Below are 20,655 nucleotides of genomic sequence, written 5' to 3' on the forward strand. Positions count from 1 at the left end.
AACTGGCTCCACCATCAAGGCCTGTATTTACAGCCATTAATTCAGTTCAGTTCATCCAGCCAAGGAGGCCAAATCAATCCACGCACCACTGACCAAAAGTAAGCCGTGTCCAAAGACCTTCCTCACATACCTACTAGGGTACAGACGGTCCAAATTGCACGAAGCTATCACAGCTTGTTACATGTGTCCACTTTCTTTTACCCTCCCAACTAAAAGAGTTTACCAACCAGCCCTGTGGCCAAGCTTCCCTGAGTCAGTTGAGGAAATAGGTAAAGGCCTTCTGGAGAATGCGGGCATCGATCCCGCTACCTCTCACATGCGAAGCGAGCGCTCTACCACTTGAGCTAATTCCCCTGCAAGAAGCTGAGGTCGTCTAGCTCCCCGCTGCGCTTCGCATACTTCCGCCCCTCTGGAGGATTCATGTTCCTGGCAGTGGAACAACTTTTTTGTCTTTGGTTCATCCACTTACAAAGTGTACAAATTAGACCCTCCACACCTTCCGGGTGTGTGTAAAAACCTGTTAATCCATTGTGCTCTGCACGCGTGAGTTGGAGTCCTGTTCAATTCAGTCCTCCGCGTTCACATGACTACAAGCCAACGAGAAAAGCCTCATTTCCAGACTGCCGGAGAGAGCGATCGACAGTCTTGAAAGACTTAAGACAGGGGAATTAGCTCAAATGGTAGAGCGCTCGCTTAGCATGCGAGAGGTAGCGGGATCGATGCCCGCATTCTCCACAAGGCTTTCTTTCGTTGAGGATGCAATATTGCCTTCAACTTTATTGTGCGCTGCAACAAAGAATTCATATGAAGAGAGCTCTCCTACATGTACTGTAAGCACTTTGCTAGCCTGATTTCTCTTCCCACTCTACCTTTTTTTTCTCTTAACTTTTGCATCAAGTTGAACTTTCCTCAACTTCCCTTTGGGTAGCGTTGGCAGTTTATCAGAGTTGGTTTGACAATGAAAGGCGTCCTGCTGTGTCTCCAGTGTTCACGTCTGTATGCGTGAACGGGCTGTTAGACTGCCAGCTATGATTCAATCCTTCCAAAGAGGTGTCTCACCTATTCACACCTCCAGTCACGTCACCTGACCTCACTGTGTTTCACAGCGTGTCCAAACACGACAAACGCGAGAAGATGGACTTTCAACCTGCTCGTTAACAGACGAGGTGGCCGAGTGGTTAAGGCGATGGACTGCTAATCCATTGTGCTCTTCACGCGTGGGTTCGAATCCCATCCTCGTCGCTCTATCCGCACATAACTCTGCAGTGTTTGAGTCTTACCGAGCACGCTTTCCACCGTGAATCTCACGTCACTTGGCTACATTCTGTTTCACAGCGTGTCCAAACAAAGACACGAGAAAATGGGCTTTCAACCTGCCTGTTAACAGACGAGGTGGCCGAGTGGTTAAGGCGATGGACTGCTAATCCATTGTGCTCTGCACGCGTGGGTTCGAATCCCATCCTCGTCGCAGCAACTCCACTTTAGTCAGCTGTGTTGTCACGTCATCGAGCTAACTGGCTCCACCATCAAGGCCTGGATTTACAGCCATTAATTCAGTTCAGTTCATCCAGCCAAGGAGGCCAAATCAATCCACGCACCACTGACCAAAAGTAAGTCGTGTCCAAAGACCTTCCTCACATACCTACTAGGGTACAGACGGTCCAAATTGCACGAAGCTATCACAGCTTGTTACATGTGTCCACTTTCTTTTACCCTCCCAACTAAAAGAGTTTACCAACCAGCCCTGTGGCCAAGCTTCCCTGAGTCAGTTGAGGAAATAGGTAAAGGCCTTCTGGAGAATGCGGGCATCGATCCCGCTACCTCTCACATGCGAAGCGAGCGCTCTACCACTTGAGCTAATTCCCCTGCAGGAAGCTAAGGTCGTCTAGCTCCTCGCTGCGCTTCGCATACTTCCGCCCCTCTGGAGGATTCATGTTCCTGGCAGTGGAACAACTTTTTTGTCTTTGGTTCATCCACTTACAAAGTGTACAAATTAGACCCTCCACACCTTCCGGGTGTGTGTAAAAACCTGTTAATCCATTGTGCTCTGCACGCGTGAGTTGGAGTCCTGTTCAATTCAGTCCTCCGCGTTCACATGACTACAAGCCAACGAGAAAAGCCTCATTTCCAGACTGCCGGAGAGAGCGATCGACAGTCTGGAAAGACTTAAGACAGGGGAATTAGCTCAAATGGTAGAGCGCTCGCTTAGCATGTGAGAGGTAGCGGGATCGATGCCCGCATTCTCCACAAGGCTTTCTTTCTTTGAGGACGCAATATTGCCTTCAACTTTATTGTGCGCTGCAACAAAGAATTCATATGAAGAGAGCTCTCCTACATGTACTGTAAGCACTTTGCTAGCCTGATTTCTCTTCCCACTCCACCTTTTTTTCTCTTAACTTTTGCATCAAGTTGAACTTTCCTCAACTTCCCTTTGGGTAGCGTTGGCAGTTTATCAGAGTTGGTTTGACAATGAAAGGCGTCCTGCTGTGTCTCCAGTGTTCACGTCTGTATGCATGAACGGGCTGTTAGACTGCCAGCTATGATTCAATCCTTCCAAAGAGGTGTCTCACCTATTCACACCTCCAGTCACGTCACCTGACCTCACTGTGTTTCACAGCGTGTCCAAACACGACAAACGCGAGAAGATGGACTTTCAACCTGCTCGTTAACAGACGAGGTGGCCGAGTGGTTAAGGCGATGGACTGCTAATCCATTGTGCTCTGCATGCGTGGGTTCGAATCCCATCCTCGTCGCTCTATCCGCACATAACTCTGCAGTGTTTGAGTTTTACCGAGCACGCTTTCCACCGTGAATCTCACGTCACTTGGCTACATTCTGTTTCACAGCGTGTCCAAACAAAGACACGAGAAAATGGGCTTTCAACCTGCCTGTTAACAGACGAGGTGGCCGAGTGGTTAAGGCGATGGACTGCTAATCCATTGTGCTCTGCACGCGTGGGTTCGAATCCCATCCTCGTCGCAGCAACTCCACTTCAGTCAGCTGTGTTGTCACGTAATCGAGCTAACTGGCTCCACCATCAAGGCCTGGATTTACAGCCATTAATTCAGTTCAGTTCATCCAGCCAAGGAGGCCAAATCAATCCACGCACCACTGACCAAAAGTAAGCCGTGTCCAAAGACCTTCCTCACATACCTACTAGGGTACAGACGGTCCAAATTGCACGAAGCTATCACAGCTTGTTACATGTGTCCACTTTCTTTTACCCTCCCAACTAAAAGAGTTTACCAACCAGCCCTGTGGCCAAGCTTCCCTGAGTCAGTTGAGGAAATAGGTAAAGGCCTTCTGGAGAATGCGGGCATCGATCCCGCTACCTCTCACATGCGAAGCGAGCGCTCTACCACTTGAGCTAATTCCCCTGCAGGAAGCTGAGGTCGTCTTGCTCCTCGCTGCGCTTCGCATACTTCCTCCCCTCTGGAGGATTCATGTTCCTGGAAGTGGAACAACTTTTTTGTCTTTGGTTCATCCACTTAGAAAGTGTACAAATTAGACCCTCCACACCTTCCGGGTGTGTGTAAAAACCTGTTAATCCATTGTGCTCTGCACGCGTGAGTTGGAGTCCTGTTCAATTCAGTCCTCCGCGTTCACATGACTACAAGCCAACGAGAAAAGCCTCATTTCCAGACTGCCGGAGAGAGCGATCGACAGTCTTGAAAGACTTAAGACAGGGGAATTCGCTCAAATGGTAGAGCGCTCGCTTAGCATGCGAGAGGTAGCGGGATCGATGCCCGCATTCTCCACAAGGCTTTCTTTCTTTGAGGACGCAATATTGCCTTCAACTTTATTGTGCGCTGCAACAAAGAATTCATATGAAGAGAGCTCTCCTACATGTACTGTAAGCACTTTGCTAGCCTGATTTCTCTTCCCACTCCACCTTTTTTTTCTCTTAACTTTTGCATCAAGTTGAACTTTCCTCAACTTCCCTTTGGGTAGCGTTGGCAGTTTATCAGAGTTGGTTTGACAATGAAAGGCGTCCTGCTGTGTCTCCAGTCTTCACGTCTGTATGCGTGAACGGGCTGTTAGACTGCCAGCTATGATTCAATCCTTCCAAAGAGGTGTCTCACCTATTCACACCTCCAGTCACGTCACCTGACCTCACTGTGTTTCACAGCGCGTCCAAACACGACAAACGCGAGAAGATGGACTTTCAACCTGCTCGTTAACAGACGAGGTGGCCGAGTGGTTAAGGCGATGGACTGCTAATCCATTGTGCTCTGCACGCGTGGGTTCGAATCCCATCCTCGTCGCTCTATCCGCACATAACTCTGCAGTGTTTGAGTCTTACCGAGCACGCTTTCCACCGTGAATCTCACGTCACTTGGCTACATTCTGTTTCACAGCGTGTCCAAACAAAGACACGAGAAAATGGGCTTTCAACCTGCCTGTTAACAGACGAGGTGGCCGAGTGGTTAAGGCGATGGACTGCTAATCCATTGTGCTCTGCACGCGTGGGTTCGAATCCCATCCTCGTCGCAGCAACTCCACTTTAGTCAGCTGTGTTGTCACGTCATCGAGCTAACTGGCTCCACCATCAAGGCCTGGATTTACAGCCATTAATTCAGTTCAGTTCATCCAGCCAAGGAGGCCAAATCAATCCACGCACCACTGACCAAAAGTAAGCCGTGTCCAAAGACCTTCCTCACATACCTACTAGGGTACAGACGGTCCAAATTGCACGAAGCTATCACAGCTTGTTACATGTGTCCACTTTCTTTTACCCTCCCAACTAAAAGAGTTTACCAACCAGCCCTGTGGCCAAGCTTCCCTGAGTCAGTTGAGGAAATAGGTAAAGGCCTTCTGGAGAATGCGGGCATCGATCCCGCTACCTCTCACATGCGAAGCGAGCGCTCTACCACTTGAGCTAATTCCCCTGCAGGAAGCTGAGGTCGTCTTGCTCCTCGCTGCGCTTCGCATACTTCCTCCCCTCTGGAGGATTCATGTTCCTGGAAGTGGAACAACTTTTTTGTCTTTGGTTCATCCACTTAGAAAGTGTACAAATTAGACCCTCCACACCTTCCGGGTGTGTGTAAAAACCTGTTAATCCATTGTGCTCTGCACGCGTGAGTTGGAGTCCTGTTCAATTCAGTCCTCCGCGTTCACATGACTACAAGCCAACGAGAAAAGCCTCATTTCCAGACTGCCGGAGAGAGCGATCGACAGTCTTGAAAGACTTAAGACAGGGGAATTAGCTCAAATGGTAGAGCGCTCGCTTAGCATGCGAGAGGTAGCGGGATCGATGCCCGCATTCTCCACAAGGCTTTCTTTCTTTGAGGACGCAATATTGCCTTCAACTTTATTGTGCGCTGCAACAAAGAATTCATATGAAGAGAGCTCTCCTACTTGTACTGTAAGCACTTTGCTAGCCTGATTTCTCTTCCCACTCCACCTTTTTTTTCTCTTAACTTTTGCATCAAGTTGAACTTTCCTCGACTTCCCTTTGGGTAGCGTTGGCAGTTTATCAGAGTTGGTTTGACAATGAAAGGCGTCCTGCTGTGTCTCCAGTGTTCACGTCTGTATGCGTGAACGGGCTGTTAGACTGCCAGCTATGATTCAATCCTTCCAAAGAGGTGTCTCACCTATTCACACCTCCAGTCACGTCACCTGACCTCACTGTGTTTCACAGCGTGTCCAAACACGACAAACGCGAGAAGATGGACTTTCAACCTGCTCGTTAACAGACGAGGTGGCCGAGTGGTTAAGGCGATGGACTGCTAATCCATTGTGCTCTGCACGCGTGGGTTCGAATCCCATCCTCGTCGCTCTATCCGCACATAACTCTGCAGTGTTTGAGTCTTACCGAGCACGCTTTCCACCGTGAATCTCACGTCACTTGGCTACATTCTGTTTCACAGCGTGTCCAAACAAAGACACGAGAAAATGGGCTTTCAACCTGCCTGTTAACAGACGAGGTGGCCGAGTGGTTAAGGCGATGGACTGCTAATCCATTGTGCTCTGCACGCGTGGGTTCGAATCCCATCCTCGTCGCAGCAACTCCACTTTAGTCAGCTGTGTTGTCACGTCATCGAGCTAACTGGCTCCACCATCAAGGCCTGGATTTACAGCCATTAATTCAGTTCAGTTCATCCAGCCAAGGAGGCCAAATCAATCCACGCACCACTGACCAAAAGTAAGTCGTGTCCAAAGACCTTCCTCACATACCTACTAGGGTACAGACGGTCCAAATTGCAGGAAGCTATCACAGCTTGTTACATGTGTCCACTTTCTTTTACCCTCCCAACTAAAAGAGTTTACCAACCAGCCCTGTGGCCAAGCTTCCCTGAGTCAGTTGAGGAAATAGGTAAAGGCCTTCTGGAGAATGCGGGCATCGATCCCGCTACCTCTCACATGCGAAGCGAGCGCTCTACCACTTGAGCTAATTCCCCTGCAAGAAGCTGAGGTCGTCTAGCTCCTCGCTGCGCTTCGCATACTTCCGCCCCTCTGGAGGATTCATGTTCCTGGCAGTGGAACAACTTTTTTGTCTTTGGTTCATCCACTTACAAAGTGTACAAATTAGACCCTCCACACCTTCCGGGTGTGTGTAAAAACCTGTTAATCCATTGTGCTCTGCACGCGTGAGTTGGAGTCCTGTTCAATTCAGTCCTCCGCGTTCACATGACTACAAGCCAACGAGAAAAGCCTCATTTCCAGACTGCCGGAGAGAGCGATCGACAGTCTTGAAAGACTTAAGACAGGGGAATTAGCTCAAATGGTAGAGCGCTCGCTTAGCATGCGAGAGGTAGCGGGATCGATGCCCGCATTCTCCACAAGGCTTTCTTTCTTTGAGGACGCAATATTTCCTTCAACTTTATTGTGCGCTGCAACAAAGAATTCATATGAAGAGAGCTCTCCTACATGTACTGTAAGCACTTTGCTAGCCTGATTTCTCTTCCCACTCTACCTTTTTTTTCTCTTAACTTTTGCATCAAGTTGAACTTTCCTCAACTTCCCTTTGGGTAGCGTTGGCAGTTTATCAGAGTTGGTTTGACAATGAAAGGCGTCCTGCTGTGTCTCCAGTGTTCACGTCTGTATGCGTGAACGGGCTGTTAGGCTGCCAGCTATGATTCAATCCTTCCAAAGAGGTGTCTCACCTATTCACACCTCCAGTCACGTCACCTGACCTCACTGTGTTTCACAGCGTGTCCAAACACGACAAACGCGAGAAGATGGACTTTCAACCTGCTCGTTAACAGATGAGGTGGCCGAGTGGTTAAGGCGATGGACTGCTAATCCATTGTGCTCTTCACGCGTGGGTTCGAATCCCATCCTCGTCGCTCTATCCGCACATAACTCTGCAGTGTTTGAGTCTTACCGAGCACGCTTTCCACCGTGAATCTCACGTCACTTGGCTACATTCTGTTTCACAGCGTGTCCAAACAAAGACACGAGAAAATGGGCTTTCAACCTGCCTGTTAACAGACGAGGTGGCCGAGTGGTTAAGGCGATGGACTGCTAATCCATTGTGCTCTGCACGCGTGGGTTCGAATCCCATCCTCGTCGCAGCAACTCCACTTTAGTCAGCTGTGTTGTCACGTCATCGAGCTAACTGGCTCCACCATCAAGGCCTGTATTTACAGCCATTAATTCAGTTCAGTTCATCCAGCCAAGGAGGCCAAATCAATCCACGCACCACTGACCAAAAGTAAGTCGTGTCCAAAGACCTTCCTCACATACCTACTAGGGTACAGACGGTCCACATTGCAGGAAGCTATCACAGCTTGTTACATGTGTCCACTTTCTTTTACCCTCCCAACTAAAAGAGTTTACCAACCAGCCCTGTGGCCAAGCTTCCCTGAGTCAGTTGAGGAAATAGGTAAAGGCCTTCTGGAGAATGCGGGCATCGATCCCGCTACCTCTCACATGCGAAGCGAGCGCTCTACCACTTGAGCTAATTCCCCTGCAGGAAGCTAAGGTCGTCTAGCTCCTCGCTGCGCTTCGCATACTTCCTCCCCTCTGGAGGATTCATGTTCCTGGCAGTGGAACAACTTTTTTGTCTTTGGTTCATCCACTTACAAAGTGTACAAATTAGACCCTCCACACCTTCCGGGTGTGTGTAAAAACCTGTTAATCCATTGTGCTCTGCACGCGTGAGTTGGAGTCCTGTTCAATTCAGTCCTCCGCGTTCACATGACTACAAGCCAACGAGAAAAGCCTCATTTCCAGACTGCCGGAGAGAGCGATCGACAGTCTTGAAAGACGTAAGACAGGGGAATTAGCTCAAATGGTAGAGCGCTCGCTTAGCATGCGAGAGGTAGCGGGATCGATGCCCGCATTCTCCACAAGGCTTTCTTTCTTTGAGGACGCAATATTGCCTTCAACTTTATTGTGCGCTGCAACAAAGAATTCATATGAAGAGAGCTCTCCTACTTGTACTGTAAGCACTTTGCTAGCCTGATTTCTCTTCCCACTCCACCTTTTTTTTCTCTTAACTTTTGCATCAAGTTGAACTTTCCTCGACTTCCCTTTGGGTAGCGTTGGCAGTTTATCAGAGTTGGTTTGACAATGAAAGGCGTCCTGCTGTGTCTCCAGTGTTCACGTCTGTATGCGTGAACGGGCTGTTAGACTGCCAGCTATGATTCAATCCTTCCAAAGAGGTGTCTCACCTATTCACACCTCCAGTCACGTCACCTGACCTCACTGTGTTTCACAGCGTGTCCAAACACGACAAACGCGAGAAGATGGACTTTCAACCTGCTCGTTAACAGACGAGGTGGCCGAGTGGTTAAGGCGATGGACTGCTAATCCATTGTGCTCTGCACGCGTGGGTTCGAATCCCATCCTCGTCGCTCTATCCGCACATAACTCTGCAGTGTTTGAGTCTTACCGAGCACGCTTTCCACCGTGAATCTCACGTCACTTGGCTACATTCTGTTTCACAGCGTGTCCAAACAAAGACACGAGAAAATGGGCTTTCAACCTGCCTGTTAACAGACGAGGTGGCCGAGTGGTTAAGGCGATGGACTGCTAATCCATTGTGCTCTGCACGCGTGGGTTCGAATCCCATCCTCGTCGCAGCAACTCCACTTTAGTCAGCTGTGTTGTCACGTCATCGAGCTAACTGGCTCCACCATCAAGGCCTGTATTTACAGCCATTAATTCAGTTCAGTTCATCCAGCCAAGGAGGCCAAATCAATCCACGCACCACTGACCAAAAGTAAGTCGTGTCCAAAGACCTTCCTCACATACCTACTAGGGTACAGACGGTCCAAATTGCAGGAAGCTATCACAGCTTGTTACATGTGTCCACTTTCTTTTACCCTCCCAACTAAAAGAGTTTACCAACCAGCCCTGTGGCCAAGCTTCCCTGAGTCAGTTGAGGAAATAGGTAAAGGCCTTCTGGAGAATGCGGGCATCGATCCCGCTACCTCTCACATGCGAAGCGAGCGCTCTACCACTTGAGCTAATTCCCCTGCAAGAAGCTGAGGTCGTCTAGCTCCTCGCTGCGCTTCGCATACTTCCGCCCCTCTGGAGGATTCATGTTCCTGGCAGTGGAACAACTTTTTTGTCTTTGGTTCATCCACTTACAAAGTGTACAAATTAGACCCTCCACACCTTCCGGGTGTGTGTAAAAACCTGTTAATCCATTGTGCTCTGCACGCGTGAGTTGGAGTCCTGTTCAATTCAGTCCTCCGCGTTCACATGACTACAAGCCAACGAGAAAAGCCTCATTTCCAGACTGCCGGAGAGAGCGATCGACAGTCTTGAAAGACTTAAGACAGGGGAATTAGCTCAAATGGTAGAGCGCTCGCTTAGCATGCGAGAGGTAGCGGGATCGATGCCCGCATTCTCCACAAGGCTTTCTTTCTTTGAGGACGCAATATTGCCTTCAACTTTATTGTGCGCTGCAACAAAGAATTCATATGAAGAGAGCTCTCCTACATGTACTGTAAGCACTTTGCTAGCCTGATTTCTCTTCCCACTCTACCTTTTTTTTCTCTTAACTTTTGCATCAAGTTGAACTTTCCTCAACTTCCCTTTGGGTAGCGTTGGCAGTTTATCAGAGTTGGTTTGACAATGAAAGGCGTCCTGCTGTGTCTCCAGTGTTCACGTCTGTATGCGTGAACGGGCTGTTAGACTGCCAGCTATGATTCAATCCTTCCAAAGAGGTGTCTCACCTATTCACACCTCCAGTCACGTCACCTGACCTCACTGTGTTTCACAGCGTGTCCAAACACGACAAACGCGAGAAGATGGACTTTCAACCTGCTCCTTAACAGACGAGGTGGCCGAGTGGTTAAGGCGATGGACTGCTAATCCATTGTGCTCTTCACGCGTGGGTTCGAATCCCATCCTCGTCGCTCTATCCGCACATAACTCTGCAGTGTTTGAGTCTTACCGAGCACGCTTTCCACCGTGAATCTCACGTCACTTGGCTACATTCTGTTTCACAGCGTGTCCAAACAAAGACACGAGAAAATGGGCTTTCAACCTGCCTGTTAACAGACGAGGTGGCCGAGTGGTTAAGGCGATGGACTGCTAATCCATTGTGCTCTGCACGCGTGGGTTCGAATCCCATCCTCGTCGCAGCAACTCCACTTTAGTCAGCTGTGTTGTCACGTCATCGAGCTAACTGGCTCCACCATCAAGGCCTGTATTTACAGCCATTAATTCAGTTCAGTTCATCCAGCCAAGGAGGCCAAATCAATCCACGCACCACTGACCAAAAGTAAGTCGTGTCCAAAGACCTTCCTCACATACCTACTAGGGTACAGACGGTCCAAATTGCAGGAAGCTATCACAGCTTGTTACATGTGTCCACTTTCTTTTACCCTCCCAACTAAAAGAGTTTACCAACCAGCCCTGTGGCCAAGCTTCCCTGAGTCAGTTGAGGAAATAGGTAAAGGCCTTCTGGAGAATGCGGGCATCGATCCCGCTACCTCTCACATGCGAAGCGAGCGCTCTACCACTTGAGCTAATTCCCCTGCAGGAAGCTAAGGTCGTCTAGCTCCTCGCTGCGCTTCGCATACTTCCTCCCCTCTGGAGGATTCATGTTCCTGGCAGTGGAACAACTTTTTTGTCTTTGGTTCATCCACTTAGAAAGTGTACAGATTAGACCCTCCACACCTTCCGGGTGTGTGTAAAAACCTGTTAATCCATTGTGCTCTGCACGCGTGAGTTGGAGTCCTGTTCAATTCAGTCCTCCGCGTTCACATGACTACAAGCCAACGAGAAAAGCCTCATTTCCAGACTGCCGGAGAGAGCGATCGACAGTCTTGAAAGACGTAAGACAGGGGAATTAGCTCAAATGGTAGAGCGCTCGCTTAGCATGCGAGAGGTAGCGGGATCGATGCCCGCATTCTCCACAAGGCTTTCTTTCTTTGAGGACGCAATATTGCCTTCAACTTTATTGTGCGCTGCAACAAAGAATTCATATGAAGAGAGCTCTCCTACTTGTACTGTAAGCACTTTGCTAGCCTGATTTCTCTTCCCACTCCACCTTTTTTTTCTCTTAACTTTTGCATCAAGTTGAACTTTCCTCGACTTCCCTTTGTGTAGCGTTGGCAGTTTATCAGAGTTGGTTTGACAATGAAAGGCGTCCTGCTGTGTCTCCAGTGTTCACGTCTGTATGCGTGAACGGGCTGTTAGACTGCCAGCTATGATTCAATCCTTCCAAAGAGGTGTCTCACCTATTCACACCTCCAGTCACGTCACCTGACCTCACTGTGTTTCACAGCGTGTCCAAACACGACAAACGCGAGAAGATGGACTTTCAACCTGCTCGTTAACAGACGAGGTGGCCGAGTGGTTAAGGCGATGGACTGCTAATCCATTGTGCTCTGCACGCGTGGGTTCGAATCCCATCCTCGTCGCTCTATCCGCACATAACTCTGCAGTGTTTGAGTCTTACCGAGCACGCTTTCCACCGTGAATCTCACGTCACTTGGCTACATTCTGTTTCACAGCGTGTCCAAACAAAGACACGAGAAAATGGGCTTTCAACCTGCCTGTTAACAGACGAGGTGGCCGAGTGGTTAAGGCGATGGACTGCTAATCCATTGTGCTCTGCACGCGTGGGTTCGAATCCCATCCTCGTCGCAGCAACTCCACTTTAGTCAGCTGTGTTGTCACGTCATCGAGCTAACTGGCTCCACCATCAAGGCCTGGATTTACAGCCATTAATTCAGTTCAGTTCATCCAGCCAAGGAGGCCAAATCAATCCACGCACCACTGACCAAAAGTAAGTCGTGTCCAAAGACCTTCCTCACATACCTACTAGGGTACAGACGGTCCAAATTGCAGGAAGCTATCACAGCTTGTTACATGTGTCCACTTTCTTTTACCCTCCCAACTAAAAGAGTTTACCAACCAGCCCTGTGGCCAAGCTTCCCTGAGTCAGTTGAGGAAATAGGTAAAGGCCTTCTGGAGAATGCGGGCATCGATCCCGCTACCTCTCACATGCGAAGCGAGCGCTCTACCACTTGAGCTAATTCCCCTGCAAGAAGCTGAGGTCGTCTAGCTCCTCGCTGCGCTTCGCATACTTCCGCCCCTCTGGAGGATTCATGTTCCTGGCAGTGGAACAACTTTTTTGTCTTTGGTTCATCCACTTACAAAGTGTACAAATTAGACCCTCCACACCTTCCGGGTGTGTGTAAAAACCTGTTAATCCATTGTGCTCTGCACGCGTGAGTTGGAGTCCTGTTCAATTCAGTCCTCCGCGTTCACATGACTACAAGCCAACGAGAAAAGCCTAATTTCCAGACTGCCGGAGAGAGCGATCGACAGTCTTGAAAGACTTAAGACAGGGGAATTAGCTCAAATGGTAGAGCGCTCGCTTAGCATGCGCGAGGTAGCGGGATCGATGCCCGCATTCTCCACAAGGCTTTCTTTCTTTGAGGACGCAATATTGCCTTCAACTTTATTGTGCGCTGCAACAAAGAATTCATATGAAGAGAGCTCTCCTACATGTACTGTAAGCACTTTGCTATCCTGATTTCTCTTCCCACTCCACCTTTTTTTTCTCTTAACTTTTGCATCAAGTTGAACTTTCCTCAACTTCCCTTTGGGTAGCGTTGGCAGTTTATCAGAGTTGGTTTGACAATGAAAGGCGTCCTGCTGTGTCTCCAGTGTTCACGTCTGTATGCGTGAACGGGCTGTTAGACTGCCAGCTATGATTCAATCCTTCCAAAGAGGTGTCTCACCTATTCACACCTCCAGTCACGTCACCTGACCTCACTGTGTTTCACAGCGTGTCCAAACACGACAAACGCGAGAAGATGGACTTTCAACCTGCTCGTTAACAGACGAGGTGGCCGAGTGGTTAAGGCGATGGACTGCTAATCCATTGTGCTCTGCACGCGTGGGTTCGAATCCCATCCTCGTCGCTCTATCCGCACATAACTCTGCAGTGTTTGAGTCTTACCGAGCACGCTTTCCACCGTGAATCTCACGTCACTTGGCTACATTCTGTTTCACAGCGTGTCCAAACATAGACACGAGAAAATGGGCTTTCAACCTGCCTGATAAAAGACGAGGTGGCCGAGTGGTTAAGGCGATGGACTGCTAATCCATTGTGCTCTGCACGCGTGGGTTCGAATCCCATCCTCGTCGCAGCAACTCCACTTTAGTCAGCTGTGTTGTCACGTCATCGAGCTAACTGGCTCTACCATCAAGGCCTGGATTTACAGCCATTAATTCAGTTCAGTTCATCCAGCCAAGGAGGCCAAATCAATCCACGCACCACTGACCAAAAGTAAGTCGTGTCCAAAGACCTTCCTCACATACCTACTAGGGTACAGACGGTCCAAATTGCAGGAAGCTATCACAGCTTGTTACATGTGTCCACTTTCTTTTACCCTCCCAACTAAAAGAGTTTACCAACCAGCCCTGTGGCCAAGCTTCCCTGAGTCAGTTGAGGAAATAGGTAAAGGCCTTCTGGAGAATGCGGGCATCGATCCCGCTACCTCTCACATGCGAAGCGAGCGCTCTACCACTTGAGCTAATTCCCCTGCAAGAAGCTGAGGTCGTCTAGCTCCTCGCTGCGCTTCGCATACTTCCGCCCCTCTGGAGGATTCATGTTCCTGGCAGTGGAACAACTTTTTTGTCTTTGGTTCATCCACTTACAAAGTGTACAAATTAGACCCTCCACACCTTCCGGGTGTGTGTAAAAACCTGTTAATCCATTGTGCTATGCACGCGTGAGTTGGAGTCCTGTTCAATTCAGTCCTCCGCGTTCACATGACTACAAGCCAACGAGAAAAGCCTCATTTCCAGACTGCCGGAGAGAGCGATCGACAGTCTTGAAAGACTTAAGACAGGGGAATTAGCTCAAATGGTAGAGCGCTCGCTTAGCATGCGAGAGGTAGCGGGATCGATGCCCGCATTCTCCACAAGGCTTTCTTTCTTTGAGGACGCAATATTGCCTTCAACTTTATTGTGCGCTGCAACAAAGAATTCATATGAAGAGAGCTCTCCTACTTGTACTGTAAGCACTTTGCTAGCCTGATTTCTCTTCCCACTCCACCTTTTTTTTCTCTTAACTTTTGCATCAAGTTGAACTTTCCTCAACTTCCCTTTGGATAGCTTTGGCAGTTTATCAGAGTTGGTTTGACAATGAAAGGCGTCCTGCTGTGTCTCCAGTGTTCACGTCTGTATGCGTGAATGGGCTGTTAGACTGCCAGCTATGATTCAATCCTTCCAAAGAGGTGTCTCACCTATTCACACCTCCAGTCACGTCACCTGACCTCACTGTGTTTCACAGCGTGTCCAAACACGACAAACGCGAGAAGATGGACTTTCAACCTGCTCGTTAACAGACGAGGTGGCCGAGTGGTTAAGGCGATGGACTGCTAATCCATTGTGCTCTGCACGCGTGGGTTCGAATCCCATCCTCGTCGCTCTATCCGCACATAACTCTGCAGTGTTTGAGTCTTACCGAGCACGCTTTCCACTGTGAATCTCACGTCACTTGGCTACATTCTGTTTCAGAACAAAGACAAACAAAGACACGAGAAAATGGGCTGTTAACAGACGAGGTGGCCGAGTGGTTAAGGCGATGGACTGCTAATCCATTGTGCTCTGCACGCGTGGGTTCGAATCCCATCCTCGTCGCAGCAACTCCACTTTAGTCAGCTGTGTTGTCACGTCATCGAGCTAACTGGCTCCATCATCAAGGCCTGGATTTACAGCCATTAATTCAGTTCAGTTCATCCAGCCAAGGAGGCCAAATCAATCCACGCACCACTGACCAAAAGTAAGTCGTGTCCAAAGACCTTCCTCACATACCTACTAGGGTACAGACGGTCCAAATTGCAGGAAGCTATCACAGCTTGTTACATGTGTCCACTTTCTTTTACCCTCCCAACTAAAAGAGTTTACCAACCAGCCCTGTGGCCAAGCTTCCCTGAGTCAGTTGAGGAAATAGGTAAAGGCCTTCTGGAGAATGCGGGCATCGATCCCACTACCTCTCACATGCGAAGCGAGCGCTCTACCACTTGAGCTAATTCCCCTGCAGGAAGCTGAGGTCGTCTAGCTCCTCGCTGCGCTTCGCATACTTCCTCCCCTCTTGAGGATTCATGTTCCTGGAAGTGGAACAACTTTTTTGCCTTTGGTTCATCCACTTACAAAGTGTACAAATTAGACCCTCCACACCTTCCGGGTGTGTGTAAAAACCTGTTAATCCACTGTGCTCTGCACGCGTGAGTTGGAGTCCTGTTCAATTCAGTCCTCCGCGTTCACATGACTACAAGCCAACGAGAAAAGCCTCATTTCCAGACTGCCGGAGAGAGCGATCGACAGTCTTGAAAGACTTAAGACAGGGGAATTAGCTCAAATGGTAGAGCGCTCGCTTAGCATGCGAGAGGTAGCGGGATCGATGCCCGCATTCTCCACAAGGCTTTCTTTCGTTGAGGACGCAATATTGCCTTCAACTTTATTGTGCGCTGCAACAAAGAATTCATATGAAGAGAGCTCTCCTACATGTACTGTAAGCACTTTGCTAGCCTGATTTCTCTTCCCACTCTACCTTTTTTTTCTCTTAACTTTTGCATGAAGTTGAACTTCCCTCGACTTCCCTTTGGGTAGCGTTGGCAGTTTATCAGAGTTGGTTTGACAATGAAAGGCGTCCTGCTGTGTCTCCAGTCTTCACGTCTGTATGCGTGAACGGGCTGTTAGACTGCCAGCTATGATTCAATCCTTCCAAAGAGGTGTCTCACCTATTCACACCTCCAGTCACGTCACCTGACCTCACTGTGTTTCACAGCGTGTCCAAACACGACAAATGCGAGAAGATGGACTTTCAAATTGCTCGTTAACAGACGAGGTGGCCGAGTGGTTAAGGCGATGGACTGCTAATCCATTGTGCTCTGCACGCGTGGGTTCGAATCCCATCCTCGTCGAAAGAATGTTTATTTTTATTTGTCATAAAATGCTCCACTGACCTCCTATGCAGCTCCTCGATAATGTGTACTGAGACAAACCTTTTACATTCTTTTGCAGGCTTTCCAGATCTTACCACTGTATAGAAATTAATATCCAAAATATCAAAACTCTCAAGTTTCTTGATGGTGTGTTTTTATTTTATTACTGTAAAAATACCAGACAACAGATCGCACTCCAGGATTTCTACTACTGCTGCAAAGATCACTGACTCTATCAAGATCTCCTATGATGAGGCCAGTAGTAGCTGAAAAATGGGTTGAAAAAAGGTTTTTGCAATGTGTTGAAAAAAGGTTTGCAATCAACCAGAGGAAATTATAACACACTGCTAAAGCTGGTGACACTTCGACCTGAAACAAAACATATTAAATCAACTGTTCAGCAAAGACAAAACTAAAGTCCTCTGGAGAATGCGCGCATCGATCCCGCTACCTCTCACATGCTAAGCGAGCGCTCTACCATTTGAGCTAATTCCCCTGTACCGCCTGACATGGTGTTGCTATTTAATCGCCTTCCGTCCCTTCCTTGTTACTATTTTAGAAAGTGGGTTCATGTTTCTAAACTGCAGGACTCTGAGCTCCTATCATGTCTCACAACCTTCTCAGCTTAAAGGAGGCACAAGGCAGGAAGTCCACCATCACCTCTACTTTCAAACTCATGTAATTCAAAAGGTCCATGCTGCTGTTGTGTTTCTGTACATTTGAGGAGTCAGTATAGTGCATCAGATATGCTTGTTGAGAAACCTGTCTCTGTCCTCCTATGTGTTGAAGTGCAGAACAGTGTTTCTGGGAATACCACATACTGTTCAGTGTGGAGGAGAGGAACATTGAATCCCGTTGACCAGTGCAGAAGAAAAGGGTTAAGAAAACATCTGGAGAATGCGGGCATTGATCCCGCTACCTCTCACATGCTAAGCGAGCGCTCTACCATTTGAGCTAATTCCCCTGCACTGTGTAAGTGTAGCTTTCCCTTTCACTCTCCCCTCCCTGTTTCTATTTTAGAAAGTGGTTTCATGTTTCTAAACTGCAGGACTCTGAGCTCACATCATGTCTCACAACCTTCTCAGCTTAAAGGAGGCACGAGGCAGGAAGTCCACCATCTCCTCTACTCCTCACTTTTACTCACATACCTGTCAAACTCATCAATCTCCAAAAGGTCCCAGCCTATTTAAAACATACAAAAACCCCTTTTTCCTTCTACTTTTCACCACTGTTTCATGTTAAAAGAGAAACAAGACAAATATGTCCTCTGCAGCCTGACAGCCAATCAGAATCCTTCCTATAAACCAAACAGCAGCCTCAAATTTACAGTAAAACTTCAAAACCTGCAAATATCATCTTAATTATGACTTTATTTATTCATATTGATTCACAGTAATGCAGCTTTGCTCGTCTCACAGCACAGATTGGAGCAGAATGATTTAATGCAGACACATCTGGCACCAGCAGCTGTTTCCATGTGTTTGTCTTTTCAGCCGGCACAGAAAGTATCCGTCTCTTTTCCCCAATCCCATCAACACAGGAAAGGGTTAAAAGTCTCCTGGAGAATGCGGGCATTGATCCCGCTACCTCTCACATGCTAAGCGAGCGCTCTACCATTTGAGCTAATTCCCCTCCTGAGAGAAGGAACGTAGGAAGGAAAGGAGTAAAGAGGGAGGGAGGAAAGGAGGAAGGAAGGAAGGAAGTAAGTAAGGAGGGAGGAAGGAAGTAAGGAGGGAGGAAGGAGGGAAGGAAGGAAGGAAGGAAAGGAAAGGAGAGAGGAAGGAAAGGAGGAAGGGAGGAAGGAAAGGAGGGAGGAAGGAAGGAAGGAAGGGAGGGAGGAAAGAAAGAAGGAAGGAAGGAAGGAAGGAAAGGAGTATTGAGGGAGGGAGGGAGGAAAGGAGGGAGGAGGGAAGGAAGGAAGGTAAGGAAAGGAGGAAGGGAGGAAGGAAAGGAAAGGAGGGAGGAAGGAAGGAAGGAAGGAAGGAGGGAAAGAGGGAGGAAGGAAGGAAGGAAGGGAGTGAGTTATATCAGCGCTGACTGCAGACACATCTGGAACCAGCAGCTGTTCACATGTGTTTGTCTTTTCAGCCGGCACAGAAAGCATCCGTCTCTTTTCCCCAATCCCATCAACACAGGAAAGGGTTAAAAGTCTCCTGGAGAATGCGGGCATTGATCCCGCTACCTCTCACATGCTAAGCGAGCGCTCTACCATTTGAGCTAATTCCCCTCCTGAGAGAAGAGCTCCAACAAACTGAGTTTATAGTGCAGTAAAGACTCAAACACCTCGAGCAGGTGCATAAATCCAGCACAAATATTTAAAACGGAAAAGTTCACTTGTTCTTATTTATAAATCATATGTATAACAAGAGTGTGGGAGGAAGGAAAGGAGGGAGGGAGGGAGGAAAGGAGTAAAGAGGGAGGGAGGGAGGGAGGAAGGAAAGAGGGGGGGAGGGAGGGAGGGAGGAAGGGAGGAAGGGAGGAAGGAGGGAGGGAGGGAGGAAGGAAGGAAGGAAGGAAGGAAGGAAAGAAGGAAAGGAGTAAAGAGGGAGGGAGGAAGGAAGGAAGGAAGGAAGGAAGGAGGGAGGGAGGGAGGGACGAAGGGAGGGAGGGAGGGAGGGAGGGAGGAAGGGAGGAAGGGAGGAAGGAAGGAAGGAAGGAAGGAGGGAGGGAGGGAGGGAAGGAGGGAAAGAGGGAGGAAGGAAGGAAGGAAGGAAGGACGGAAGGAAGGAGGAAGGAAGGAAGGAAGGAAGGAAGGAAGGAAGGAAGGAAAGAAAAGGAGTAGGGATAAAGGAAAGGAGAGAGGAAGGAAAGGAGGAAGGGAGGAAGGAAAGGAGGGAGGAAGGAAAGGAGGGAGGAAGGAGGGCGGAAGAAAGGGAGGAAAAGAGTAAGGCAGGAAGGAAGGGAGGGAGGAAGGAAGGAAGGAAAGATGGAAGGAAAAATGGAAGGAAGTGAGGAAAGAAGTATGGAAGGAGGGGAAGAACAAAAGAAAAATTAAAAAAAGAGGAGGGAAGGAAGGAAGGAAGGAAGGCAGGAAGGTACAGTCAAAAGAGAGACCCGGGAGAACGACAGGAAGGTTTAATATGACTGAGTTATATCAGCGCTGACTGCTGACGATCACTGAGGAAGTTATAAGAAGCAGAAACGTTTCCCTACCTGATACCTCCATGCCAGAGTGGACGTCTGAGTCCTCCTGAGTCTGCAGGGAGGAGGAGGAGGAGGAGGAGCGGGGGGTAGAGGAGGTGATGGTGTTCCTGATGTGTCGAGCCTTGCCGATGTACGGACTTTCAGCCACAGAGTCCATGGTGTCGACGTTCTGACGAGACAAACGAGTTTAAGGTTCAGCTTATGGTCGAGTCTCCAGGAAATGATTTGGATTTGGAGTTCTGGTCCTCTGAAATGAGGCCAACGAGGAAGTAACTTAGAGCTGCATTCTATTAAAAGGCCACCAGGGGGCGACCGTCTCTATACAAGTCAATGGAGAAGTAACTTAGAGCTGCATTCTATCAAAAGGCCACCAGGGGGCGACCGTCTCTATACAAGTCAATGGAGAAGTAACTTAGAGCTGCATTCTATCAAAAGGCCACCAGGGGGCGACCGTCTCTATACAAGTCAATGGAGAAGTAACTTAGAGCTGCATTCTATCAAAAGGCCACCAGGGGGCGACCGTCTCTATACAAGTCAATGGAGAAGTAACTTAGAGCTGCATTCTATCAAAAGGCCACCAGGGGGCGACAGTCTCTATACAAGTCAATGGAGAATTCACCAACTTCTCACTTGATTTCTAACCTCAGTAAACGTTTTCAGAATGTGTTTATGGTCCTTTTATTTAACCCTTACATACTGTTCAGGTCTAATTTGACCCACTGTAAACACGCTTTTAGCCCCAGTGCAATAATAAACTTTGAATACTATTGTGTCTCATTTCCCCTTATTTATTTATATATTTATTTATTAGGGCTGTCAAACGATTCATTTTTTTAATCGAGATTAATCGCAGAGTTTCCATAGTTAATCGTGATTAATGGCGTTTTGAATAGCATGTTTAAAATCCTGTTATTTTACATTTGAAGGCAGTTTTAAGCCCATAATGTAAAGCATTTCTTACCAGAGTGTCTTAACTGGGAATCAATCACGGCTCTGCTGCGACTCCCACACTCCAAAATGTGCGTGTGTGTGCTAGTGTTATGTATTTTATATTTTATTAGTCCTGAGTTGGACTGCTGAGCTCATACTTGTGATGAAATGAAACATCTGTTCTATGAGTGTGAGTGAATGTGATGGAACC

General features: G+C 48.4%; 39 non-coding genes across 39 annotated transcripts; 29 read left to right on the top strand and 10 right to left on the bottom strand.

The window, feature by feature from the left end:
- Positions 1–281: 281 nt before the first annotated feature.
- Positions 282–354, bottom strand: trnaa-cgc (transfer RNA alanine (anticodon CGC)). The gene has a single exon. It is a non-coding gene; the product is annotated as a tRNA-Ala (tRNA).
- A 308-nt stretch (positions 355–662) lies between these two features.
- On the top strand, positions 663–735 carry trnaa-agc (transfer RNA alanine (anticodon AGC)). Its single transcript has one exon. It is a non-coding gene; the product is annotated as a tRNA-Ala (tRNA).
- Positions 736–1,160: 425 nt separating this feature from the next.
- On the top strand, positions 1,161–1,242 carry trnas-gcu (transfer RNA serine (anticodon GCU)). The gene has a single exon. It is a non-coding gene; the product is annotated as a tRNA-Ser (tRNA).
- A 144-nt stretch (positions 1,243–1,386) lies between these two features.
- On the top strand, positions 1,387–1,468 carry trnas-gcu (transfer RNA serine (anticodon GCU)). Its single transcript has one exon. It is a non-coding gene; the product is annotated as a tRNA-Ser (tRNA).
- A 325-nt stretch (positions 1,469–1,793) lies between these two features.
- Positions 1,794–1,866, bottom strand: trnaa-cgc (transfer RNA alanine (anticodon CGC)). The gene has a single exon. It is a non-coding gene; the product is annotated as a tRNA-Ala (tRNA).
- An 805-nt stretch (positions 1,867–2,671) lies between these two features.
- Positions 2,672–2,753, top strand: trnas-gcu (transfer RNA serine (anticodon GCU)). The gene has a single exon. It is a non-coding gene; the product is annotated as a tRNA-Ser (tRNA).
- A 144-nt stretch (positions 2,754–2,897) lies between these two features.
- Positions 2,898–2,979, top strand: trnas-gcu (transfer RNA serine (anticodon GCU)). The gene has a single exon. It is a non-coding gene; the product is annotated as a tRNA-Ser (tRNA).
- A 325-nt stretch (positions 2,980–3,304) lies between these two features.
- Positions 3,305–3,377, bottom strand: trnaa-cgc (transfer RNA alanine (anticodon CGC)). Its single transcript has one exon. It is a non-coding gene; the product is annotated as a tRNA-Ala (tRNA).
- Positions 3,378–4,183: 806 nt separating this feature from the next.
- trnas-gcu (transfer RNA serine (anticodon GCU)) lies at positions 4,184–4,265 on the top strand. The gene has a single exon. It is a non-coding gene; the product is annotated as a tRNA-Ser (tRNA).
- Positions 4,266–4,409: 144 nt separating this feature from the next.
- trnas-gcu (transfer RNA serine (anticodon GCU)) lies at positions 4,410–4,491 on the top strand. Its single transcript has one exon. It is a non-coding gene; the product is annotated as a tRNA-Ser (tRNA).
- Positions 4,492–4,816: 325 nt separating this feature from the next.
- On the bottom strand, positions 4,817–4,889 carry trnaa-cgc (transfer RNA alanine (anticodon CGC)). Its single transcript has one exon. It is a non-coding gene; the product is annotated as a tRNA-Ala (tRNA).
- A 308-nt stretch (positions 4,890–5,197) lies between these two features.
- Positions 5,198–5,270, top strand: trnaa-agc (transfer RNA alanine (anticodon AGC)). Its single transcript has one exon. It is a non-coding gene; the product is annotated as a tRNA-Ala (tRNA).
- Positions 5,271–5,695: 425 nt separating this feature from the next.
- On the top strand, positions 5,696–5,777 carry trnas-gcu (transfer RNA serine (anticodon GCU)). The gene has a single exon. It is a non-coding gene; the product is annotated as a tRNA-Ser (tRNA).
- Positions 5,778–5,921: 144 nt separating this feature from the next.
- trnas-gcu (transfer RNA serine (anticodon GCU)) lies at positions 5,922–6,003 on the top strand. Its single transcript has one exon. It is a non-coding gene; the product is annotated as a tRNA-Ser (tRNA).
- Positions 6,004–6,328: 325 nt separating this feature from the next.
- On the bottom strand, positions 6,329–6,401 carry trnaa-cgc (transfer RNA alanine (anticodon CGC)). Its single transcript has one exon. It is a non-coding gene; the product is annotated as a tRNA-Ala (tRNA).
- A 308-nt stretch (positions 6,402–6,709) lies between these two features.
- Positions 6,710–6,782, top strand: trnaa-agc (transfer RNA alanine (anticodon AGC)). Its single transcript has one exon. It is a non-coding gene; the product is annotated as a tRNA-Ala (tRNA).
- A 425-nt stretch (positions 6,783–7,207) lies between these two features.
- On the top strand, positions 7,208–7,289 carry trnas-gcu (transfer RNA serine (anticodon GCU)). Its single transcript has one exon. It is a non-coding gene; the product is annotated as a tRNA-Ser (tRNA).
- A 144-nt stretch (positions 7,290–7,433) lies between these two features.
- On the top strand, positions 7,434–7,515 carry trnas-gcu (transfer RNA serine (anticodon GCU)). The gene has a single exon. It is a non-coding gene; the product is annotated as a tRNA-Ser (tRNA).
- A 325-nt stretch (positions 7,516–7,840) lies between these two features.
- trnaa-cgc (transfer RNA alanine (anticodon CGC)) lies at positions 7,841–7,913 on the bottom strand. Its single transcript has one exon. It is a non-coding gene; the product is annotated as a tRNA-Ala (tRNA).
- Positions 7,914–8,221: 308 nt separating this feature from the next.
- Positions 8,222–8,294, top strand: trnaa-agc (transfer RNA alanine (anticodon AGC)). Its single transcript has one exon. It is a non-coding gene; the product is annotated as a tRNA-Ala (tRNA).
- A 425-nt stretch (positions 8,295–8,719) lies between these two features.
- On the top strand, positions 8,720–8,801 carry trnas-gcu (transfer RNA serine (anticodon GCU)). Its single transcript has one exon. It is a non-coding gene; the product is annotated as a tRNA-Ser (tRNA).
- Positions 8,802–8,945: 144 nt separating this feature from the next.
- Positions 8,946–9,027, top strand: trnas-gcu (transfer RNA serine (anticodon GCU)). Its single transcript has one exon. It is a non-coding gene; the product is annotated as a tRNA-Ser (tRNA).
- A 325-nt stretch (positions 9,028–9,352) lies between these two features.
- Positions 9,353–9,425, bottom strand: trnaa-cgc (transfer RNA alanine (anticodon CGC)). The gene has a single exon. It is a non-coding gene; the product is annotated as a tRNA-Ala (tRNA).
- A 308-nt stretch (positions 9,426–9,733) lies between these two features.
- On the top strand, positions 9,734–9,806 carry trnaa-agc (transfer RNA alanine (anticodon AGC)). Its single transcript has one exon. It is a non-coding gene; the product is annotated as a tRNA-Ala (tRNA).
- Positions 9,807–10,231: 425 nt separating this feature from the next.
- trnas-gcu (transfer RNA serine (anticodon GCU)) lies at positions 10,232–10,313 on the top strand. The gene has a single exon. It is a non-coding gene; the product is annotated as a tRNA-Ser (tRNA).
- Positions 10,314–10,457: 144 nt separating this feature from the next.
- trnas-gcu (transfer RNA serine (anticodon GCU)) lies at positions 10,458–10,539 on the top strand. Its single transcript has one exon. It is a non-coding gene; the product is annotated as a tRNA-Ser (tRNA).
- A 325-nt stretch (positions 10,540–10,864) lies between these two features.
- trnaa-cgc (transfer RNA alanine (anticodon CGC)) lies at positions 10,865–10,937 on the bottom strand. Its single transcript has one exon. It is a non-coding gene; the product is annotated as a tRNA-Ala (tRNA).
- Positions 10,938–11,245: 308 nt separating this feature from the next.
- trnaa-agc (transfer RNA alanine (anticodon AGC)) lies at positions 11,246–11,318 on the top strand. The gene has a single exon. It is a non-coding gene; the product is annotated as a tRNA-Ala (tRNA).
- A 425-nt stretch (positions 11,319–11,743) lies between these two features.
- On the top strand, positions 11,744–11,825 carry trnas-gcu (transfer RNA serine (anticodon GCU)). Its single transcript has one exon. It is a non-coding gene; the product is annotated as a tRNA-Ser (tRNA).
- Positions 11,826–11,969: 144 nt separating this feature from the next.
- Positions 11,970–12,051, top strand: trnas-gcu (transfer RNA serine (anticodon GCU)). Its single transcript has one exon. It is a non-coding gene; the product is annotated as a tRNA-Ser (tRNA).
- Positions 12,052–12,376: 325 nt separating this feature from the next.
- On the bottom strand, positions 12,377–12,449 carry trnaa-cgc (transfer RNA alanine (anticodon CGC)). The gene has a single exon. It is a non-coding gene; the product is annotated as a tRNA-Ala (tRNA).
- An 806-nt stretch (positions 12,450–13,255) lies between these two features.
- On the top strand, positions 13,256–13,337 carry trnas-gcu (transfer RNA serine (anticodon GCU)). The gene has a single exon. It is a non-coding gene; the product is annotated as a tRNA-Ser (tRNA).
- Positions 13,338–13,481: 144 nt separating this feature from the next.
- trnas-gcu (transfer RNA serine (anticodon GCU)) lies at positions 13,482–13,563 on the top strand. The gene has a single exon. It is a non-coding gene; the product is annotated as a tRNA-Ser (tRNA).
- A 325-nt stretch (positions 13,564–13,888) lies between these two features.
- trnaa-cgc (transfer RNA alanine (anticodon CGC)) lies at positions 13,889–13,961 on the bottom strand. Its single transcript has one exon. It is a non-coding gene; the product is annotated as a tRNA-Ala (tRNA).
- A 308-nt stretch (positions 13,962–14,269) lies between these two features.
- trnaa-agc (transfer RNA alanine (anticodon AGC)) lies at positions 14,270–14,342 on the top strand. The gene has a single exon. It is a non-coding gene; the product is annotated as a tRNA-Ala (tRNA).
- A 425-nt stretch (positions 14,343–14,767) lies between these two features.
- On the top strand, positions 14,768–14,849 carry trnas-gcu (transfer RNA serine (anticodon GCU)). Its single transcript has one exon. It is a non-coding gene; the product is annotated as a tRNA-Ser (tRNA).
- Positions 14,850–14,981: 132 nt separating this feature from the next.
- On the top strand, positions 14,982–15,063 carry trnas-gcu (transfer RNA serine (anticodon GCU)). Its single transcript has one exon. It is a non-coding gene; the product is annotated as a tRNA-Ser (tRNA).
- Positions 15,064–15,769: 706 nt separating this feature from the next.
- trnaa-agc (transfer RNA alanine (anticodon AGC)) lies at positions 15,770–15,842 on the top strand. Its single transcript has one exon. It is a non-coding gene; the product is annotated as a tRNA-Ala (tRNA).
- Positions 15,843–16,267: 425 nt separating this feature from the next.
- trnas-gcu (transfer RNA serine (anticodon GCU)) lies at positions 16,268–16,349 on the top strand. Its single transcript has one exon. It is a non-coding gene; the product is annotated as a tRNA-Ser (tRNA).
- The last annotated feature ends 4,306 nt before the right edge of the window (positions 16,350–20,655 follow it).

The sequence above is a fragment of the Scomber japonicus genome, chromosome 9 (genome assembly GCF_027409825.1).
Source record: "Scomber japonicus isolate fScoJap1 chromosome 9, fScoJap1.pri, whole genome shotgun sequence".
Lineage (NCBI taxonomy): Eukaryota > Metazoa > Chordata > Actinopteri > Scombriformes > Scombridae > Scomber > Scomber japonicus.